Here is a 9,954-nt window from a genome sequence, read left to right on the forward strand (position 1 = left end):
AAAGCCCAGCAGCTTCGATGCGTTCCACCAATAAATAATGGTTGACCATGGGAAAACCGCCGACAAATCCAGGAGAACCAACTCCAAAGTAGAGCCTTCATCACACTCCTGCCACATATCATCTACCACTGACAAGATGACTGTCTCAGTGGAATGTGCAGGTCTAAAACCAGCTTGACAAAGACCTAAGCATTGTGTCACCTCTAAGTGAGAGCAAAGACACTGTGCTACATGAGTTTCTAAAACATTTGCCAAAATAGGCAAGAGAGAGATGGCACAATAATTGTTTGACAAAAAGGGAGCTTCACCAGATTTCCTCTGGTGAGCCATCACAACTGCATCATTAAAAGATGTCTGCACACATCTGTGAGATAGAAAAGAGTTGTGTAAGACCAATGCAGGGTCAGGAATGAATGAAAAAACTGTTTTAGGAACCCTGGGTGGATAAGGGTCTATGAGACAGTATTTCAGAAAGGCGATCTTCACTTATAGAAGGAAAGGTATGGCTAAAGCAACAGGTTTCCTATTCTCCGAGCTGATGAAATTCTTATCTTTGTCTGCAGGGATCCCATCCTTTATGGTTTTAATCTTATCAATGAAAAAAGCAGTGAGTGTGTCACTGAAATTCTGGGAAAGGGAAAAGGGGAAGGACAGTCTGTCAAGATTTGATGATTCTGACACCATTTTTAGAATTTTCTTTGATTCATTTGTAGATTGAAGAATCTTGAAAAAGGATGACTTTTACTGTGATAGCAGGGCTTTATTGTCATTAATATGCTTTTTAAAAAGTTCTCTCTTTTCCAGGGCACATACTTTTTTGCCATTTCCATGCACCTTTATGTAATTCTAATTTAGCTGATTTCAATTCCTCAGGAAACCATTTGGCAGATTTGTATTATCTGACCACTCTGTACATCCATAAGGGGGCAAGAGTGCTGCTGGTCGCACGTAACCTGAGGGCCAGCTCCTTTTCAATAGCATGAGCATCTTGATTCAAGCATAGCGTGGAGGCTGCAAGAAAGTCACAGTAATGTCCCATGTCTACACAGGACCAACTATGTAAGGGTTTTGTCAGCCGTGGTCCACTCAGTTGATAAAATAACCCATCAAGAGTAAATAAGATGAAAAAATGGTGTGACCAGACACAGGGAATTACAATTTGGTTGGTCAGTTGGAGATCAGTTGACTACATTTGGAGGCATATTTACAAGGAGCTAACGCTGCCGCAGCAAAACTTTTTTTGATGCAACGGAGGCACAATCAGAGCTCCACACTGCTCAATATTTACAGATTGAGACATTGGACCTAAAGCATCAGTTTGTAATGACCTGTATCACATTATACTTGCGCCTGGTATAATGTATACAGGGTATGCTTTCCCACGTCAAAAGCCACTTATAAATGACACAGTGAAATTTACAACTTTTTACTGCGTCACTCTACAACTTGACTGCATCAAAATCCCCACGTCGTCTCAGGCCAGGCGTATGGATTGACACAGGGCTTTTAACATGAGTCCCACCTCTGTGTTCTTAAGCATTGCTAAAGAGTTGCATCAATGTCCAGCAATGCATCACTTTTGCGCCTAAAGATGCATCAGAATTTCTGATGTATCCGTGAATCCTTGCGCCATGGAGCACTGTATTGTAAAGGGTATTTGTGACAGGTATTAAAAATCTGATGCATTGATGCGGATGCATTAGTTCTTGTAAATTTGCCCCTCGGTCTAGTGAGTGGCCCTTATCGTGAGTAGAAGCAGACAAGAGTTGTTCTAAATTAAGGTAGCTTAGATCATTGGTGAAGTCCAGAGACTTCTGACAGTTATTCTTGTCATTGACCCAGTAATAAAAGTAGCCTAAAATCAGTATTTTAGTGTCATCTATTAAAATAGGTGAGATTAGTACATACAATTCTTGGGGGAAGGAAGGCATGTAGTCTGGCGGGCCAGTAAGTAAGAATACAGATTTGGGGCAGAAGTGTGAACTCCAGTGTCAGTTCCAGGGATATTGTGGCAGGTTAATTTAGAAAAAAATATGTTTTCTTTACAATAGCTGCTTCTCCTCCTCTACATGTTCCAACCTGCATATTAGCGTGGAGTTGGTAGTATTCCTCGGGGAAGAAGATAAAATATCGGAGGTGTACTCATATGTGGGCCAGGTTTCTGACACAAACAAGGAGCCCGATTCACAAAGGAAAACTTATACCAAAAGTCTTAGGGGCATATTATCAAGAACAGCGTTAAAATTATCGCCGCTTTAGCGGCAGGAAACTGCAGCAGAAGCGGTGATAATGGACTTGATAATATGCCCTTGAAAATTCCAATAGAAGCCCATGTTCTGGTGTGTTCTGGTGTGAACCTGGGCTTCTATTGGAATTTTCAAGGGCATATTATGAAGCGATAATTTTAACGCCATTCTTGATAATATGCCCCTAAGTTTACCACTTTCGGTATTCACAAAGGTAAGTTACGAGTTGTGGGCCTCATTCACAAATGGCCTCTGCAGTCACGGTGAAGGCCTCACAGTGGTGGGGGAGCCTCCGTACTTGGGGTTGTATCTCTGTAATAAGAATTCTCACTGCGGCGATTCTGCCCGAGTGCAGAGACTCCCCCATGACTGCAGAGCCTCAAACACGAGTGTAGAGGCCCTTTGTGAATCAGGCTCAGTATCTTTACGTCTGTACTCGGGCCGGAATCTCCTCCCCGAGTGTGGAGAGTCCACTCCGCACTGGGAGTTTACTCTCTGCGTGCGGAGAGTACACTCCAGGGGCAGAGTGGAATCTCCACACTCGGGGCAAGGATTCCAGCCAGAGTGCGGACGTAAAGATACTACTAGTAACGTAACTTTGTGAATACCGAAAATCGTCAACTTAGACTTTTGTTCTAAGTTTATTTGTGAATCAGGCCCAGTATGTCAGGATTATCCAAATCTTACAAATGGAAGATTTCCATTTGATGTTTAACGAGAGATCAGGTGTTCGAATAAATAACAGATAATGTGCTGAGTTGGGGAACGGTCTGGAAGTGTTTGTTCCACAATCACACAGATCAATAGAATAAAGTGGTGCGACGGGTCCTTGGGGATTACCCAACATTAGTTTATTAAAAGTCCTGAAGTTTTCAAATTTGTGAGCGATTGAGGGGCAGATTTACAAAAAGTGCCGCAGCGCGGAACTTCAAGGCTTTGGCTGCCCCACGCTGCTGCACTTTCAGAGCACAGGAATGCGACATATTTACAATGATATGTCGCATTCCTGTGCTCTCACCTGCACTGATGCACAAACAGGTGCCATGCTGCAAGGATGCCTGCGTCATGGGGAGATTGAATATGTGCAGGAAGGGGAACCTTTCTGCATGAAAACAATCACTACAGGCATTTTTCTCTTTCAATGCGTGCTGTACAATGCAGCATGCATTGAAAGAGGAACAAAACGAAGAGAAATGAAAACATTTCTCCTCATTGTGCCTCGCTACGCCACCCCTCGGGTGGCGTAGCATACTGACGCATTTCCAGGTTTACGATTCCTTGTAAATATATTAGTAGAGAGTAGTAGAGAGTGATTAGTAGAGAGTGTAGAGAGTGAGTAGTAGAGAGTAGTAGAGAGTGAGTAGTAGAGAGTGAGTAGAAGAGTAGTAGAGAGTGAGTTGTAGAGAGTGAGTGTGAGTAGTAGAGAGTGAGGAGTAGAGAGTGAGGAGTAGAGAGTAGAGAGTAGTAGAGAGTGAGAAGTACAGAGTGAGTAGTAGAAGAAAGTGAGTAGTAGAGTGAGTAGTAGAGAGTAGTAGAGAGTGAGTAGTAGAGAGTGAGCAGTAGAGAGTAGAAGAGAGTTAGTAGTAGTTAGTAGTAGAGAGTAGGAGAGTGAGTATTAGAGAGTTGTAGGGAGTGAGTAGTAGAGCGTAGTAGAGAGTAGTAGAGAGTAGTAGATAGTGAGTAGTCGAGAGTAGTAGAGAGTAGTAGAAAGTAGAAGAGAGTGAGTAGTAGAGAGTGTAGAGAGAGAGTAGTAGAGAGTGAGTAGTAGAGAGTGAGTAGTAGAGTAGCAGAGAGTGAGTAGTAGAGAGTGAGTGTGAGTAGTAGAGAGTGAGTAGTAGAGAGTGAGGAGTAGAGAGTAGTAGAGAGTGAGCAGTAGATAGCGAGTAGTAAGAGAGTGAGTAGTAGAGAGTGAGAAGTAGAGAGTAGTAGAGAGTGAGTAGTAGAGTGAGTCTTAGGTCTACACACACCTCCACTCACTCACCTGTAGAGTCACTCATACTTACAGTCACTCAGTACAGGACTATCATATGCATTTATACACCTATATAGATACCGCCAATCATCCATAGACATACTCACACACCTAGTCAATCATGCAAATAATTAATCACACTCCAATTTACTCACCTATACAGTTATACACACACAAGTTCACATACTCATAAACATACTACCACATTCTTACGCTCTTATACAATTACTGATACAAGCACACACTCATCCATACAGCCACTCTCACAATTACACACTCTCACATATACCCAGTTATATACTCTTACACACATATACCCTGCCTTTCACATATGTAGTTACTCACACATGTACCATTGAGATATACATTCAATCACTAACACACCCATACATACACTCACCCAACCATACAGTCCATCACAGATACACTCTTAAAACCATGCACCCATAGAATCACCCACTCACACATCTATGCACAGTCACACACACCCTACCCACACAAACACCAGGCATCCATACAGATACTCAGACAACCAATCAATAACCCATATAGACACTCATATAGCTATTCACAAACCCATGCAGCCAGTTATACACCAACAGGCAGACAGATACAGACATTCACAGAGTTTAGTCACTAGTCTGCAGTAAGATACATTTAATGACTCACTTATAGAGTCAGTCACACACCTAGAAAATCATCCATTCACACACTTATACACCCACTCATTCTTCCATAGGTCTTTCCCTATATATATTAAGCATATTAAAACTCTACAGAAACACAGACTCACTGGATGACGTCATCAGTGATGTCATCATCAGTGATGTCACTGGCCATGTCATGAGTGATGTAATATGTGACGTCATCAGCAGTGCATTGCGGGGGCACGCGAGTTAAAGTTAGCTGAACTAACTATAACGGGGGAATTTCTAGGGTTTTGTACGAGGGAAATGTCCAGCTAACTATAACACCCCTGAAACCTATGTCTTTTTCAGTGAATATATATATATATATATATATATATATGTCTCCAAACCCTCTCTGCAACAGAAGGGTACGAGTTGCACTCCTTGCGGCGAGAGAAGCAATTCTGGCATTTACCTAATATATTTCGGTCACATTGACCTTCTTCAGAGGAGGAGCCAAGGCATCTTGAGGCCGAACAACACACCCGCACTCACTTGCAGCTTTTGAAGGTGTTTGCCCCCTGGTGGGCGTCTCAATAGATGGAATTCAGGCATGCTGGGTCATGTAGTGCGTTGCCAGTCTCACAGTTGTTACCCTTCGGTGGGCGATGTCTTATGCTTCCCTATTGCCGTAAGTCCCAACAGACCATTTTTTCTTTCTGCTGGGATCCGACCAAAGTCCGGTCCTTGGTGGCTGCCAACTGCCCTTGTGCTTGCGCTGCGAAAGATTTTGGTCCAATTTCGGGCAGTATATAGGCGCTCTTATCGGCGGTGCAAATATATATATATATATTTATATATATGTATGTGTATGTATATACATACATATAACCATATAAACTGAATCCCTGTGTGCCGCATCATTGGCAGTAAAAAAAAAAAAAAATAAAATAAAAATAACCATATATATATACATCTGCATATCTATATAAATAGGAATATAAATTAATGCATGCTTATACATTTACATATATGCATACATCTGCGATTCCACAGCGTCTCAGCCTTTTCACAGCCACACAGGGACACGGACCACAGATTTGTGCCAATAATCGTCTTTATTCAGATGCCGCCATAACGCGTTTCAACTCCTTCGAGTCTTGTTCACATGGTAACGTTTCTTAGCGGCAGAAGCATTTTTAAAGTAATAACGTGCTCTGTGATTGGTTCACACAAATCAATGGACATAGTAGAGGTATTCTGCGTGGTTTTGTCACGTTTATCCTATAATCATATACATTTCTTAACAATAACAATTTGCGTTTTTAGATGTTTTTATGATTTACAATTTTTCAATGCTCATCATAGTAACGTATTTTGTCATGGTATGCTATAAAATAATACATGCTTGAATGCGGTTTCTGTGTATTTTATAATCATACTAGAAATGTATTTTGTCAGAATGTATTCGTCGTATAAATTACCCACAATTTAACTAAAGAACACCTGTATCCAAAATTGTGCAAATAGTGCTATAAAGTGCTACATTGATATGAAGTAAAATATGTAAGTGCGTTTAAAAAATTGACAATATATGTGTATTTCTCATTGCCACACCGATATTGCTGTTGGAAGGCATTGCCTTTTAAAGATATTATATTCATGAACTGTTTTTTCTCTGATCTTGTCCAGAGTAGTATCAGGTATCGACAGACTAGAAAAATGTATGGGTATATATGCATAATGGATCATATAAAGGGTATTGTAGTAGTACTTGACCATACATCCCAAATATGTGGTGCAAAATCATGCTCACATATATATAAATACATAAATAAATATATAAATATATAAATATATAAATAAGCACATAAATACACCAATATTTAAAATTTCCAAATATGTCATATTTTTAAATTTCTCATAAAATTCCATAAAATTCCATAAAACTTTACCACTATTGTTCGGTTTCCAAGATTACATGCTAGACAGACAGGAGGTTATTCATATGCAAGTATATAGATCTTCCGTGATATTGAGACCACCTGGGGTCTTTGTGTCGAGGTTTAAAATGTACTGTGTTTCTAGTTTTCTCAGTTTAACCTCTCTGTTTCCACCCCGTCTACTTTGTGGGATACAGTCTATTAGGAAGAATCTTAAATCCTGACTTTTTGAGTTATGGTATTCACGGAAATGTCTGGCTACCGGGTATGTGTTGTCATGATTGTTGATAGCTCTAATATGTTGTAGGATCCGTTTGTGTGCTTGTAGCTTAGTGCTACCGATGTATTGTAACCCACAAGGACATATTAGAACATAAATAACCTATTCCGTCTTGCAAGTAAGTAGCCTTTTTATTTTGATTTCCTCCTTACAAAATGGTGTTGAGTATGTAGTTCTGTTTATGCCCAACTGGCATGCCTTGCATGTTTTACATCTATAAAAACCATAATGTGTTTTGAGCCAACTACAAGATTCAATTACTTCGGGGGTTGTAGATACAAGTTTATCCCTCATGGATAATCCTCTCCTGTACGTAATAGATGCTTTGTTGGGCAAAGATTCTCCTAGGACTGGATCGCTTAGGATAAGTGGCCAATTACTCATTATGATTTTACGTAGGTCTTTATGTTGGTTGTTGTAGTCTATAATGAAGCGAAATTCACTTTTGGCACTGTCCTCCGTAGCATTTGCTGCTGAAGACTTTGATTTAGGTTTTATTAAGTCTAAGCGATCCCTGTTCATGGATTTGGCTATTGCTCCATCTATGGTTTTATGAGAATATCCCCTGGCAAGGAATCTATTTTTGGCTAGTTTTTGTTCCTGTTTAAGGACTATCTCGTCACTGTTTATACGTCTTAATCTGAGCATTTCCCCGTAGGGAATGCTGTTGATTAAGTGTCGAGGATGGGCACTAGAATTATGCAGAGTTGAATTACCTGCTGTCTTTTTACGATAAAGTTTGGTTTCAATTTTGTTTTTGTCAATGTATATGGTAGTGTCAAGAAAGTTAACAGATGAGTTGCTAATGGTACCAGTAAATTTGAGATTTAAATTGTTATTGTTGATAGAGGTTAGGAAATTTTCTGCCTCCCGTTGTTCTCCCTTCCATATTATAAAAAGATCATCAATAAATCTTAACCAGATAATAATGTTGTTCTTCATGGTTTCTTTGAATTCACTGGCTAGAACCAGCTCCTCCCACCAACCCATGTGGAGACACGCGTAGCTGGGGGAGAAGCTGGCTCCCATAGCCACTCCCGTTAACTGTTGATAATGCATGTTATTGAACATAAAGACATTGTTATTTAAACAAAATTCAACCATGTCTATTAACATTTTGCTGTGGTGTGTTAATTTTGACGTCCCCCAGCTTAAATAATGTCGAAGTGCTTGTAGTCCATCACAGTGTTTAATGCTCGTATAGAGCAATGTTACATCTAATGCCATCATTAGATAGTCCTCCTGCCATTGGATATCTTTGAGTTTGTGAAGGAAATCACTTGTATCTCTTACATATGATTTCAAACCTTGTACATGACTTTGCAAGTAATAGTCCACATATTGCGAGGTATGTTCTAGTAAACTCCCACGTGCCGATATGATTGGTCTGCCAGGTGGTTGGGTTCTATTCTTATGGATCTTGGGAATAAAGTACATGGATGCTGTTGTTGGGCTATCATTTTTTAGGAAATTATATTCTTCCTTGGTTATAAGGTCTTTAATTCTCCAATTTAGTAATTTGACATTGTACTGCTGGTATATTGTTTTTAGATCTGCTCCATTCATTTTTGTATAACATTTACCATCGTTTAGTTGTGATAATGCTTCCTTAAGGTACTCCGTTTTCTTCCAGATAACAATATTGCCCCCCTTGTCCGAATTTCGTATGACTATGGAGCGATCATTACTCAATTTTGACATTAGTTTATTGTAATCCGCTGATCTTTTGTTGTATCTAATTTTTTCATTTCGTACCCTATGATGTAGCTTCTTGATGGCTCCAGTTAAGTGTTCATTGAAAACATCAATGGAGTCTCTTTGACTGATTGATACGAATGTGGATTTTGGCTTGAAGGGTGATGGAATTTCTGCTCCTTCCATTCTGATGTTAATGTTCGGCTCTATCATTGGTTCGTTGTCGAGTTGTATATTGCCTTCGCACCATAGATCATTGAGAGTATCCAGTAGTACATTTTCTTGATTAGCCACAGTTGCCCCTGTTACTATTGTCATTGTTGGATTTCCAGGATTCACTTTTTTTGTTTTTGTTTTGTCTTTTTCTTGTAATAAAAAATGTTTTTTTAGTTTTAATTTTCTTATACTCCTGTATATATCCATCCTGGTTCTTGAATAGTTAAAGTTGCTTTCCGGACAGAAAGATAGGCCTAGGCTTAGAATTTGTTCTTCCGCTTTGGTTAGATCAATGTCGGATAGATTGATGATTGTTTGCTTGGTTTCATTGCTTGAACTCACTTTCTCATCCATCTTCCCCTGCCTCTCCTTCTGGGATTTGATGGCCCGAATTCTCGCCTTGCGCCTCTGCCTTCGTTTGTAATTTCTTGACTTTCTGTCGTTTGAACTCGTGGGCGCAGGGTTTGCCGTCTGTCCATACATAAAAAATTGATCTCATCACCTGGCTCTGGTACCGGTTCCGATAATCCCACTGTTTTGTCTCTTAATTCGGAGTCCGAACCACTGTCCATTGCGGAGCTTAGATCTGAGTTGTATGTTGGGGTAACCAATTTGTCTCTTGTTGATGTATCTTTCCTTTGATTTTCCTTTTGGTTTGCTCTGGTACGTCTCAAAGAATCGTATTTTCTAGAGAAGGTGAAGATCTGTCCCAATTCATAGTCTTTCTTATCTCTTATGAATTTATAGGCTTTCCTTTCCTTTATTTTGTCCTCCTCCTTCTTCAAGCGTGTCAGCATTTCCTTGCGTAATTTATCAATTTGTAATTGGTTTGCCTCAGTTTTCTCGTAATTTGAAATCTCCTCATTTAGTTTGTCAATCTGTTCCAATAATACGGCGCGGTCAATTTCGGCATCATTTTTGGGTTTGGGTTCTCGTAACTTGGAGCAATAAAGATTCTGAGGCCGCGTGGTAT

This window comes from Triturus cristatus, chromosome 2_2 (genome assembly GCF_964204655.1).
Source record: "Triturus cristatus chromosome 2_2, aTriCri1.1, whole genome shotgun sequence".
Taxonomy (NCBI): domain Eukaryota; kingdom Metazoa; phylum Chordata; class Amphibia; order Caudata; family Salamandridae; genus Triturus; species Triturus cristatus.